Source organism: Melospiza melodia, chromosome 13 (genome assembly GCF_035770615.1).
Source record: "Melospiza melodia melodia isolate bMelMel2 chromosome 13, bMelMel2.pri, whole genome shotgun sequence".
NCBI classification, from domain to species: Eukaryota; Metazoa; Chordata; class Aves; order Passeriformes; family Passerellidae; genus Melospiza; species Melospiza melodia.
Window position 1 is genome coordinate 3173423 of NC_086206.1, and position 13460 is coordinate 3186882.

A 13460-nucleotide genomic window follows, 5' to 3' on the forward strand; every position below is an offset into this window, starting at 1 on the left:
GAAGGGCCGAGCAGGTCAGCACCAGCAGGATGGAGACACAGCACCTGAACCAAGTCACCTGCATATTCCACAAGGCCAAAAAGCCTGCTGGCTTCTGCCTGCACACAGCCATGAAGTGGTCATGTTCCAGAGGGGGAATGTGCTACCTAAAAGCAAACCAGCCCATTTCTGTGGGGGAAGGGAGAAATTCCCTTCTAGCAGATCAGGGTTGGGTAAGGACCTTCTGGGGACAGAGTCAGGCAGGCAGACCAGCAAGACAGGAGACCAAACACTGTGGCCTTACTGGGAATAAAAGCAAACCTGAAAAGCAAAAGAAGGAATGAACACAGCAAGACAATCCCTAAAACAAGGAGATGACAAAGAGAATTTAAATGGGCAGTAAAGCAGCAAGGAAGAATCATAAAACCATGAAAGCAATCAGCTTGCCAAAAGTGACAGAAACACAGACAGGCTGTGCCTATTGACTCTGGGCTTCAAAGGCATTTTCTGCCTGGAGAAACAGGACCAGCACTCACTGACAGAGTGGTTCCAGTATGCAAAGCCAATCTTGGCTCTCCAGGGCTTCCTGCTGCCTGTGCAGGCAAGCTGGGCTGCTGGGCATTCCTGCCTGCAGCCAGCAGGCCAGGTTCGGCCCTCTGGGGTACTACATGCACAGCACACACGCATTTTCTAGCACACTGATATCGTCAACCCTTGAGCACCAAAATGCTCTCCAAAAGTCTAAACCAGATGATTTGGACTCCCTCCTGTCTCCTCCCACCAGCCCACTCTTGGCACAAGCCTCACTTGAGAAAATGTTTCTCTGACTGAAATTCAGAATGTAAAGAGTTGTCCTCTTTACAGTGGAACACAACTGCTGACCTTTTACAACTTTTTCCCTCTCAGCTCTCTTGGGAAACCGCAAAACAATCACAATTACTTCACATGAAGGTGCAAACCTCCAGGAGCACATGGCTTTGGATGTGCTGTGCTTCTGCAAAGGGAAAGCAGAGCACCGTGTTGCTTTTGGAAAAGCTGAGCAGAGCTGGATGAAGCTGAGCAGGAGCCTCAAGTGGCACCTAAAGGCCTCCCACTGCTTCTATTCCATCAGTCTGATTGCAGGGCTCTTGCAGAACACGGTTCCTGCAGGGCCAATGCCATTAATGAGAAGTGATTCCAGCATAAAGTGCAGAAGGCTCAGCCCCTGAGCTTTGGCTGTGAGCTGCACAGAGGGAGCCAAACTGGCTGAGAGAGGCAGAGATTCCTACCAGGAGCCAAGATTAACCAAGAAGATACAGGATGTGGTATAGACTCAAGGCAAAGCATGAGAGCAGGTAAGAACTGTACAGCCCTCAACATTCCTATCAATGCAGAGCTTTCCAGAGAAGGAAACTCCTTTGGCATAGATACCATCAACACATGGCCAAAATCTGGGGACAATTCCCAGCACAGGAAGATTTCCACCATCTTGCAGAACAAAGGTGCTGAGACATTTTCTTCTGCATGTGCTGCAGCAGATAACTCGCTTTGCTGTACACTGGGGGAATGACAGCACTCTCCTCTTCCAGCACAGTGTTAAAGCCTCGTGTGCCAGCACTTACCTTGTCCTTATTCATGAGAGACAGCGCCATCTCATAAACCTCATGAGCGACAATGTTCTCAAATACCATCTCTGGTGGGGAAACCTCAAACGAGCTCGGTTTCAGGGCACCTGTTGACGACTGGAGAGGCGAGAGAGAGGAGGGAGAGCTTCAGCTGCTGGGAGGAAGGTTCATCAAGGATCCCTTCCACTGATCCCCAGTGAAGTACAGACTCTGGGGGAGCACGTCTGCCCAGCCCACACTGGGCAAACAGTGGCTCACCCACCTCTGCTCTGAGCTCATCCACAGCTGCTGGGCCACACAGAGCAGGCTCAAGCCAAGCTGCTCTTTTGGCATGGATTTCTCCAGGTTTCTTTCTCCAGAATGCCAGGCAGCACTTTCCTAAAACACAGCCCTGTGCCCATGCGGTCACAGAGCTCTGGGGCACTGACTGAGCACTCATGGAGTAAGTAAAACCCATGAATATACAGGAGACTCTATGGGAAACAATTTTGGGATGTCCTTTACTCTGAGAGAGGAAAACCCAGGCCCACACAACTGCAAATACCTTTTTTGCTCTAGAACTTAGACATCAGTAAGAAGAGAACAGTACCAGAGGAGGTGTGATAGATGAGGTGATATTTTGCTGAAGACAAAAGGTTATTAAGCAAAAGAATGGAATTGCTGGTTCTGTGTTGTTTGTGGTTTGGATTTGTTCAGGTTGGTTTGTTGGGTGTCGCAGTGAGAGGGACAGGGTTGAAGACCCGACCAAAAGGAAGTAGGATGAGAGGGGAGGGGACAGAAAAGTTGGTGCTCAGTAGAGAATGGAAGCTCCTGAGTGCCCATCCAGTGGCAAAGGGCACAGGGACCGCCCCAGCTGGGTACAAAGGGGACACAAAGATTGCCATTTTCTCAGAGGGTGTGTGTGTGTGCTTGGCTAACGGGGAGGATGACACGCCTGGCTCAGCTGAATCGTTACTAATAAACCATTTTCTTTTGCGTCAATGATTTTGTCCCCTTTGATTGTACTTAAAAATTAGTGTGTTTCAAACAGAGGGAAAGGCAAAAATAAAAAGACAAGTGAGGTGAATGCTGTATGAGGATAAGGTTCAGTTGTTTTCTCAGTGACTTGGGTAAAAGTAGAGTTGTTATCTCCTTTTTCCATGTGTTTTAAATGGGTGCTTTCTTGTATTTATTGCTATCTTATTTAATACCATTGTAGAGGCACATCTGGAATGATGAGGCAACAACAGCAAATGCTTCTGGAGCAGAGACATTGCTTGGAGAAAACTCTGCCCTGCTTTGTCTGCCTTCTCCAGCCACACTGCTGTCACTGCAGAGACACAAGCAGGTCTCCTGTGTGACTTCACAGCAGACACATTCTGCTGAAGGGAGTGGCTGCAGCACACTGTCCCTTAGCTGTGCCCTTCCCTGAGGTGTTCCCAAGGCTCCTCTCCAAGACAATCCTTAACCTGGATTGTGTTCTGTGTCTCTTGCTGCCAATTTCCTGCTCAACAGCCCACCTCAGTCACCTACCCGTTTGGACTGTGCTTTATACCCAGCTAACCCTGCCAGAAAAGCAGCTTTAAACACACCTCTGAGTAGGCACTGATCCAGACAAAGCACATCCATTCCCCTCTGCCCAGGGCCAGTCCCCTCTACATCTGGCAGCCTGCAAAATCTAACACCCCGTCAGGGTCCAACACATTGTTCCAGCCCAAAGCATTAATGCAATTAATTTGTTTTGTTCAATCTGAAGTAATTCCTGCAGGTCCTCAGCCTTCAAAGGCCAACGCTGCCACTCTGGAGGGAATTCTGTGACCCCGAGCATTTGATGGTGACCACACCAAAGCAAGAGGTGGCTCCTTCAGCAGGAGAATGGCAAATGGCAATGTTGTGCCTTTGTGTCCCCAGCCTTCCTCCCATTGTTTTAGCAATGGCAGCTGCACTCCAGCACAGCCCAGCAGCTTCAGCAGAGGGTATTTGTGTTGGCTTAGTGCAGATCAGGACTCCCAGCCCACCACTCCCAGCACCTTGCAATGACAGCAGGACCTGGACACTGAGGCATTTTGCTGGAGGCAAGCCTGTCACAAACACACACCCTCTTCAAACTTCATGTGAAACAGAAAGGACAAGAGCAGTAAAAGGCTACCTTTCGACGAGTCTCACTCCTGTCTAGAAATGGGCCAATTCTGGGCAGAATACTCTTCTCAGGACTGGCCTCCTTCTTTGTGCTGAGAAACTTCTCCCTCAGGAACTTAGAGGGAAGCAGCTGAAAGGCAAAAATACACCAGCTAGAGCCTCAGAGATGTGCTTGTTCAGAAAGGCTTTTCTTGAACAAGTGGCACTGGTGAATAACTTGTGATCACAGCCACTAGGACAGTCCTGGAAGCCCTGGAAGTCTCCTGCTGAAATACTTAGCATCAGTCAATAAGACATGCAATACACATACTCCAGCCATATGGCTGTGTCCCATCAGCTTCTCCGTGACTGGATGGGACATGGTTGGGGGTTTCTGCTCTTTGGGCATTTGTTTCCTCTTATGTTTCATTGGATTGAGGCAGTGACCTTTCCAGAGAATGGGGAGGAGCTCTCAGAACTGCCTGAACTCCATCCCTGCACAACGCTCAGAACTCACAGCAAGGAGATATCAGTGCTGGATGAGTCCAAGAGATGCAAGAAAACAAAGCTGTACCAAGAGTGAGGTGCACAGGAATGTGTCCAGGTTTTAGTTGTCCCCGTTGTTTTCTCTGTGTGGGCTGACAGAGCCCTCCACAGAAGAAAACAGAGGCATCTCCTTGGCAGAGCCTCAGCAGTGGGGCATCTTCAGCCAAGTGAGCTGCAGACAGCAAGGGACCTTTGTGGCCCTGGCTCCATCCAGCGCTGCCTGCAGGGCTGCATCTGTGCCCACACAGGAGCTGGGAGGGAACAGCTGCTTTGGGAGCTCTTCCAGCTGGGACCAGCCGTGGCTCTCAAGGCTTTGGGCAGAGTTTGAGCTTCCACCCCCCCCACACGCCCAGGTGCCCAAGGGCAGCATGGTCAGAGCAGCACAGGTGAGTGGTGCCCAGCCTGACAGAAGGAATTCCTGTGGAAAGGGAAAGGGACAGAACACATGCTCAGGCCTTCAGCTGTACATTGGTTTCACTGGGCTCTGCTGGCACAGCCAGGCAGGGCGCTGGGCTGTCCCTGACACATCCCACAGTGTTCCCTACTGCACCAGGACAGCCCCAGCAACAGCAGCACGGCACAAAGGGCTGGGGAGGGGCTCTGCAGCTTCAGAGCACTGCTGGACAGCAGGGGCAGGGAGAGCAGGGACACCAGGAGAGTTTCCAGTGGATACTTACACTAAAAGACTTCAGCATTTCCCTGGACAAAAGACGAGGTGTTGATGTCTTCTTCGGCAATTCAGCCGCCATTTTGAATGGATGATGTCACAGACGAGACAATGCCTCATCAAAACTGGAAGGAGCAAGAATGGAACTCTGAAAATCCAGAACCCAATTCATGGCAGATTCAAGGCATATACTGGTGCTAAAAATGCTATATTATCTGAAAGTAGTTGAGTGCTTGTTTGGCATAAGTGGCTAGTATTGTTAGGCCTCTAGTTGGGCTTTATTTGAACTATATGGCTACCTTGTGCAATTCAAGGATGGATCATACTGAAACCTGGAGCTAAAAATCTGAACATTAATAATAGTTTGAACAGAGAAAGCTATAGCTTAAATATTACTTAAAAATAGCTAGAGTGGGCCTCCTCTTCTATAGGCTAAACCACCTCTGCTCTCTCAGCTGTTCCTCACAGGACTTGTGAGAGACTGGAATGTTATGGCTAATGGCTTAAATATTGTTAGGAAGGACTTTTTGCCCATTCTGACAAAACTGAATAAAGAAGCTGTGACCAATGAGGCCAACCCTTCCCTGAAAATGCCTCCTGACTGAACTTGGGACCGTGAGGTAAGCCACCTAAGGGAACTTGAGGCAAGATCAAGGTGACACTATTGTCCTGTTATCTCAGGTCTGGGGAGAAGTAAACAAGGCTACAGGAGAAAAATGTATCCACAACAAAGCCAAACCCAGCAGCTGTTCTGAAAATCAGCTGTGTCTGCCTTCAGGCTGGGGAAATCATACCACAGACTGGTCTGCTGAGGCCAGGTTGGCTCACAAACCTCCCATCAACAGAGGGGGAAGGAGGAAATTCTGGGTGTGTAGCACAACCTCTGGTAAGGGGCAGAGGACACCCATCCTCCCTCAGACAAACTGGCTCAGCTCTGAAACCCCCCAGCCCCAGAAGGCCACATCCAGGGGACATTCCCATGAGGGGCAGCTGAGGGGGTGTCACAACCCAGCAGAGACCTCCAGAGTGCCCCCAGAGCCATTCCTGAGGCCTTGCACCAAATGACTGCATGGCATGCAGAGAAACACAGCAGATCTGAAAATCCACAACCCAATTCATGGCAGACTCAAAAGGATATACTGGTGCTAAAAATTTTATATTATTTGAAAGTAGCAAGAGATAGAGTCCAACTTGCCCCAGCCCAGGAAGGTACCTGGGCAGTCCCAACTTGCCCAAATCTGCATGAATCCATTGGAGTCCTGTTTTGCCAGACCTCACCACAGAGAAGACCAGAAGAGGATTTAATGGTATGCCAGTGAGATCCATGCAATGGTGATACTTTCTACTTTCTACCTGTCACTCTCTATTTCTCTCCCCCTCCCCAACGCCCTTCTCTATTTCTCTCTCTCTCTTCCTCACATTTACTGTTACATAAAATCCAGACTACTAACTTTGGCATATGGTCTCGTTTGCACCTTAATTCAGGGGCATCTCCCTAATAATTTTAATGACTAGATCATTACAACCCACTGAAACTTGAACAGAACTCATTCACCTTTAAGCAGTTTAAGTAATCACTATAGGAAAAAAAGGTATAAACTAGTATATATAGGAAATTCTGCACTTCTTCAGTGGAAAAAAAAGCACAATCAGTCGACCATATAGTGCATCCATTTAGCTGTACACGCCACTGAACTGCTGCGCCAGAGGACTGGCATTATCACATCCTGTATTTCCCTTTGGCATTCTCTTTCAGAGCACAGATGTGACAAAACCAAAAAGTACAACTTCAGTCAATCTTTACCTTCAAACGACATTCAGCACACGCTGCAGAGACCAACGCTCTGCGCGGTCAGGACTCCTTGCTCGCAGAGACCAACGCTCTGCGCGGTCAGGACTCGCTCTCAGAGACAATCTCTGTGAACAAGCCCCTTGGCGGATCGCTAATGAAGCCGTCCCACGAGCCCCAGGCTGCGAACGAGCAGCCCAGAGCGCGCTCGGCGGCAACTGAGGCGGCAGCGCCGTCACGGCCGCGGCGGCCGCGGCGCGGTTCCCCGGCAACGGCGGCCCCATTGTCGGGGCCGGGCCGGGGCGGTGACGCCGGCCGGGCCTCAGCCCCGCGTTCCAGCCCTGGAACCCGCTCCGGGCCCGGAGTGTGGCGCTGCGCGGGGGCAGCGCTCCATGTCGCCGGACCCTTGCCCCCAGCGCCGGGCTGCTCCTCCGCGACGGCAAAAAGCCAGGGGCTCAACAGCTGGTGCTCAGCGCATAGCGCAAGCGGGAATCGGCGAGCTGCAGGTCCTGGGCAGTAAGATGGAGCTTCTGGTTCTTAGGGACGCACAAGGAGCAGAATTAATTCCCTGGTGTCATGGTTTATCACCTAATCAGCAGCCAGGAATTAGTGCTCCGGAAGATTGACATGATCACATCCTGTATTTCTCTTTGGCATTCTCTTTCATGTGAAATACAAAGCTGTGTTTCGTGTCAGGTACAAACAGGCGATGTGTGTAGTTGTGAATGCGAAATGTGTGGACCCCGACAATGGGAGAGCTGTGAATTCTAATAATTACTGAGGAGACTAAAGCATGGAAAAAAGCCTTTGAACCTATCTTTTGTTTGCAAATTAACCCTAGATGATTTAGGAGCATTGGAATTAAAGTGTTAAAGATGTTGCTTTTTGCCTGCATTTAATCAATAAAAAGCTCTGCAATAATAACCTTTTGAAGTATAATTTTAGAATATTACTTGTATCCTTGAAACTATAGCTTTGGAATATATAGAAAGGAAATATGCTTATCTCATGCCTTATTGAAGCAAAAAAAAACAGCTTGAGAAAAGAAGATGAACATCACCTCAAGGGTTTATGGTTTCGACCAAAGGGAAGCTGGACATCACTGTAATGAGATTTAGAGTCTCTGCAATTAAAAGGTGGACACACATCTGGGGAGCTGGACCCCACCAGATGGGATTCATCTTTCTTCTTTCAGAAACTGGACCGTCACCATCTGGGGATAATCCTTTGAGATACATCCTGAGAAATTAAAATCACAATAGTGTATAGAATTGTGATGTAATAATTTGGAATAAAAATTGCTGATGAGTAAAAATTGGAAATAGAAACTGCTGAAAAAGCTGATGGGTGCCCCTATAAATACCTGTAACCATCAATTATCGGTGTGCAGTTGGAGGGAAAACTTCCCCCACTGTACCCAGCACTGTATTGCTCATACTTTACCATATTAAATAATAAATTGATTGCTGCTTGAATATTGGCCTAGTCAAGCTTCTTATTCATAACATTCAGAACACAGATGTGCTAAAAGGAAAAAAAAACAACCTACAATATTTATGAACCTCTATCTTTAAATGAAATGCAAGACTGATTTTCAGTTATATCCCCAGCATTGTAATAAAAAACCACTAGAACCATAACTGTTGCAAGTTTCCTTGCAGTAAATTTGAGATTTTAATATTCTTTCCAAGTTTATCTGTAATATATAGGTTTATATATTCTAAAGAACTTAGGTTTGTTAAATTACTGCATACACCTTCATGCTACTGAGCAATAGCACAGATTGATTGTGTCTTCAGCAGAACTGGTTTGTCTTAGTATAAAGACTTAGAAATGAAAAACTTTCTGAGTTAACCAGAATTAAGTAAGTACTTTTGAAAACAAAGGCAGGAAAAAAGACCAACCCTATTAATTTATGATGTTTCTAAGTCAACTACTCTGTGCAGCCTAAGGAAGCTGTCATGGAATAAGGGAAGAGAGATCTTACAGCCACGTTATCCAGAAGTGTGTGGAAAACCTTCCCACAGAGTGCCTGCACGGCCGCTTTGAGGACTTGGTGACAGAAGAGCAACATAGGATTGAGCTAAGACAGACAAATATCCAAAGTCAAATTACAAGTTATTTTATTTTCAGATGGGGCCGCAGATTGTATGCTGCTCAACAATCCTGGGGGTTCAGAATGTCCTGGAGCAAGGCTGAGCCATGAGACTTGTGGAGTGGAATTATGAATTATGAAACAGTGAAGCACAACCATTTCTTATGCACCTATATTGCATTACCAACTCAATTTAAATCTCTGAAGTAGTCATTAGTGTCAAGAGCATATCCAACCACAAATTTACCTGGAGTTTCAAAGCCTGGGTCAGTATGAAAATACAGTTCTTTTCATACTTCAGTGGTGTAAGTAGCTTTTAAATGCACAGTTGGGATTCAACACATACTTGAGCTGAGAGGAATAGGCATCATCTCCTTCAGGGTGCTTTCTTAAGAATCTAAGCTGTAAATTGATGACAGAGGTTAGAATCTAAACCATTCCCATGTCTGTAATGTAATTAAGGAGTTAAGAGAATGATTTTTATTACCATAATAATTGTTTAAAACCTAGTGATGAGTTAGTCCTGGGAGAGGAGATATGGAGTGAGATTTTACTTGAGTGAAAGTAGATGAACTGTGATTCAGCAGGACTTTTCAGTTTGGAAACAAGACAAGCTTAATAATGTGGAGTCAAAACAAATGTCCTCTAGGGTCAAAGCAAAGCAAAACACCGTTAAGGTTTGATCTGGTTTTGCTATCTAAATAGTTAAATTTGTCTATCTAATAGCTAAACCTGCACTCAGCCAACCAGGGGAAAAGAACAAGGTGGTCATGAGGTCTCAGGATACCTGGTCATTAGCTTTTTATGTAGTTTCTCTCCATTTCTCTTGGCCTTCATGAAACTTGTGGGCCAGCTGTCAGATGTGCTGCCTGAAGTGAAATTGCAGGACTGTTTTGGAAAATATAGGAAAAGAAACCCCGAGAAAAACATGATACTTACAGTGTGGTCTGTTACCTGGACTCTGACATGTCCTTTGAAGGAGCAGGCTGTAAGGCAGAGCAGAGAAGGTTGGTTTTTAAAATGCCTTGCTCTAAGCTCTAGATTCCCATTCTGCCACACCTTCCCATAGGCGTCTCAAATTGTGCACTTAAATTAAAACAGTGAGATTATTGCACAGGAAGAAGTGGTGTTCAGCCTTGTAGTGCAGGGAGAAGCAAAGGCTCTGGTCTTTATGTCTGAGTGGCTCAACTTTGTATTCAGTTCCCTTCAGTCCTGTGTCTCAGCTCTTTGCCCTTCCATGCAGCAATGGACATAAAACAGCACAGAGGGGAAAGCATGTCCGAGTGGCTGGTAATGATTTTAGTGGGGAGGGAGGGAGAAAAGGAAAATTTCTTCTGCAAAATTACATCTATTCTTGCTTTGCCTGAGCACTTCAGAAGAAACTGAGAACCTCCTGGACAGTCACTAGAAGGACTGTCTGAATAACTGATGCTTAAAGCAACTGTAATTGTAAAGCATTGTGGTTACCTGACACACACAGGGATATTCCACAAAATTTCTTTAGAGATCTACTAAAAGCAGATCTAGAATGCTACTTGAAGTCATCTTCCCAGTGCTGACAGACTCTTAGATTCTGGAAACCTCTACGGTTGGGGGTATTAAGAAATCTTCAGAGTGTTGTCATTCTAGTACTGAGGCAACTGAGGTGGTGTTAGAAAACCTATGGAAAGAGATGAATTTCCTTCAAACATCAAGTAAGAAACAGGGAATGCATCAGACTTTATGGACTACATGGAAAGAGCCATAAAACCTTTTTTTTTAATAATTTGAGCAGTGAAGATGGTAGTGCACAGGTAAATTTCCCAGTTTAACACTCAATTTTTCAGCAGCTGGATAAGGATTACTTCCTGCATTTGCTTCCTCCCACTCCAAACTTCAAGCAAAACAAGCACCTGTCAGCATACACTGACTATTCACCCAAATGTTTTGAGTATGTTAGTTAGGGGCTTTATCCTTGCACCTTACAAGAATATACCTTTTACCATCCTTGGTTTCTTGTCTTTTATTTGTGAAAGCAGAGCTTTCATTGTTCTACCAGTCTCAATAATGTCCTGAAAGAGATAAAAAAATAAATTATCCTTCAAGTTTGAAAGGAAATCCAGACTGCCAGTGGATAAAATTAGAGCATAGCAACCTGGCAGCACAGTAACATCCTTAATTATTATATGTAATATGTATTATTTTGAAAAGAAGGGAGAAAAAAAAAATCTGTGTCATTCCACACCTCCTTCAGTCATTACCTACCTCTACTACTAAAGCATTCAGAAGGAAAGGAAAGGAAAAGGAAAATACTTAAATGGCAATTTGCAGCAAATTACACAGGCAAGAAAAGCACACTAAAACCCTCAGTTAAAGGAAATTGCAGATTTACAAAGGAGATTGTTGCTTGAACTACTGACTTTGGTGCTTTCTGAAGAGTCTTTCTGTAAATATTTATGAATGCTTAAAATATGGTGATAAAGGCACCTATGTCAGGTCCACATATTTCTCTATGTATAGCACTAGTATTCTAGAGCCACACTGAATAAGTCAGTTTAATATGGTTCATTTCTGGGATAAAATGGGGAATAGGATCTTTGGGAGCAGTCATCAGTGATAACTTCAAGTTTCCATTGAGATCAGTGGGAATTATTCACTGTTTCAAAGCCCAGCAATTTAAATCAGTGTTAAGTGGCTGCAGTATCAAAATCTTAATAAAGATGGATTTCCTGGAAAATACACAACAACAGTTGTTTCCCTTTAAAAGCTGAAGATGCTAATTCATGCCTTCCCATTTAGTGCAGACAGGTCCTCTCCAAAAAAAACTGGTTTTTTTTTTTCAGAAGAATCATTCCAGAACGAGAAAGAAGAGATGGAAGCCATGTGAAGCATGGCCAAAAGGGTTATCCTGTATTTAGCTGAAAGGTGTGCTGCTCTTGCTTTTTGCAAGAGGAGGGAGTTTGAGCCCTGCCCCTGGCTTTGTCATGCTGTTATTCCAGTGAATGTATAATATCCACCCTTTGGGGCAGATCTGTCAATCAGTTCCTACAGCCATACAACCCTGAGCATTTCATGCATGCTAATATTAAAATTATAGGGTTGAATGTCCAGCAATTAAAAATTAATTCAACTTCTTTTTCTATCTCATAGAAAATCTGGGGTTACAATAAACAAGAGCACTTCATACAATACAGATGCCTCCATTCTCTGCACACCTGTAACTCAGTCTGATCTACAATACTGATAAAAGCTGCAGGTTGTAGTTTCACACAAATCCAATGTTTTTTCCTGGGTTTTTTGCTCACATGGAAATTATCTTAAGGATTTACTTTCGCTTTCTCCTTAAACTCTGGAAAGGTGTGATTAGTTTTATACTATTTTGGTAAACAGACCAACCTCATTGTGCTGTTTTTCAATTGAGTTTATTCTGTGTAAAATTTCTTTTGCTTTCTTCCAGTAGTCTTGCAGACATCTATTTCTGACTTGCACATCCAATTCTTCTGCATTGTTCACATTTAATGAGTTATCATATAATTTCAGAGACAACTGTTCAGCTTTATAAAATATAAAACATTAAAATTTTACCAATTAACATTTTAAAATATTTATTATATTTATTACGCTGAGGGACAGCTCCAATATTTAATGCAAAATAATATTTTCTATAAAACTTAAATTTATACATAAATGTTAACACACTTGAAATATACGCTGCAGTTACAAGAGATGAACTTGCAATTATAGCTCCTATAAACAGTTTTCACAATGATGCTGTGAAAAAAAAAAAAAAAGCTTTTTCATTGAATTAACTCTGGCTTCTTCACCAGTGTGAGTCTCTGCTTTTTTAAAAAACAATTCCATATTAATGGACACTACAAAGCCCCATAACCCTGACAGAGAACCCAAGACTAACACCATGAATGCCTTTGAGCATCAGCACTTTATTATTCCCCAGTACAGCCTTTTATACCCTTTTGCCTTATGCCAACACCTGGGTGCCCTTTTACCCCTCGGCATTGGTCAGTGCATTTCAGCATTCCTGCTCCTTTTTCCCTCAAGGATGGTCACTTGTTTTACACAGCTGCACTTTATCAGGGCTGAGATTGCCTGCAGCACTACCTCTATTCTCTTACAATCCATTCTCCCACACGCCCTCAATCTTACACAAACCTCTCAGTTGTGCTTGCAGCACAGAAATGTAGATACCTATTTGTTTTTTCCTAATCAGCAACTGCACACCCTCCACGCTCTAGAGATTACAGGACAAGGTCTCCCTGTTTCATGGGAGGGATCTCGCGGAGCTGAGCGGTGGGATTGTCCGGCTGAAGGACAGCGGAGGCCCCGCCGGTTTAAATTTCACTGTATTTATTTTATTTATCCTGAGGGCTGCGATCTGGCGGAGCTGAGGGCAGAGCCCGGCCCGGCCCCTCAGGAGCCGCCGCAGCCGCAGCGCCGCCCGAGCCCCTCAGGCGCGGCCGCCCCTGGCCTCGGGACAGCCCTGAGCCTTCCCCTCAGCCGGGCGGGAAGCGCTTGCAGTTGTAGAAGCGGCAGGGGTGAAAGAGATCTTTAAGACCATCAGTTCAACGTCAGGCCAGCACTGACACTGCAAACACTAAACCACTAAACCATTTCCCAGGGTCAGATCCAGAGGCCTCTTTAACAGCTCCAGGGATGGCAACTCCACCCCCTCTCTGGCCAACCTAT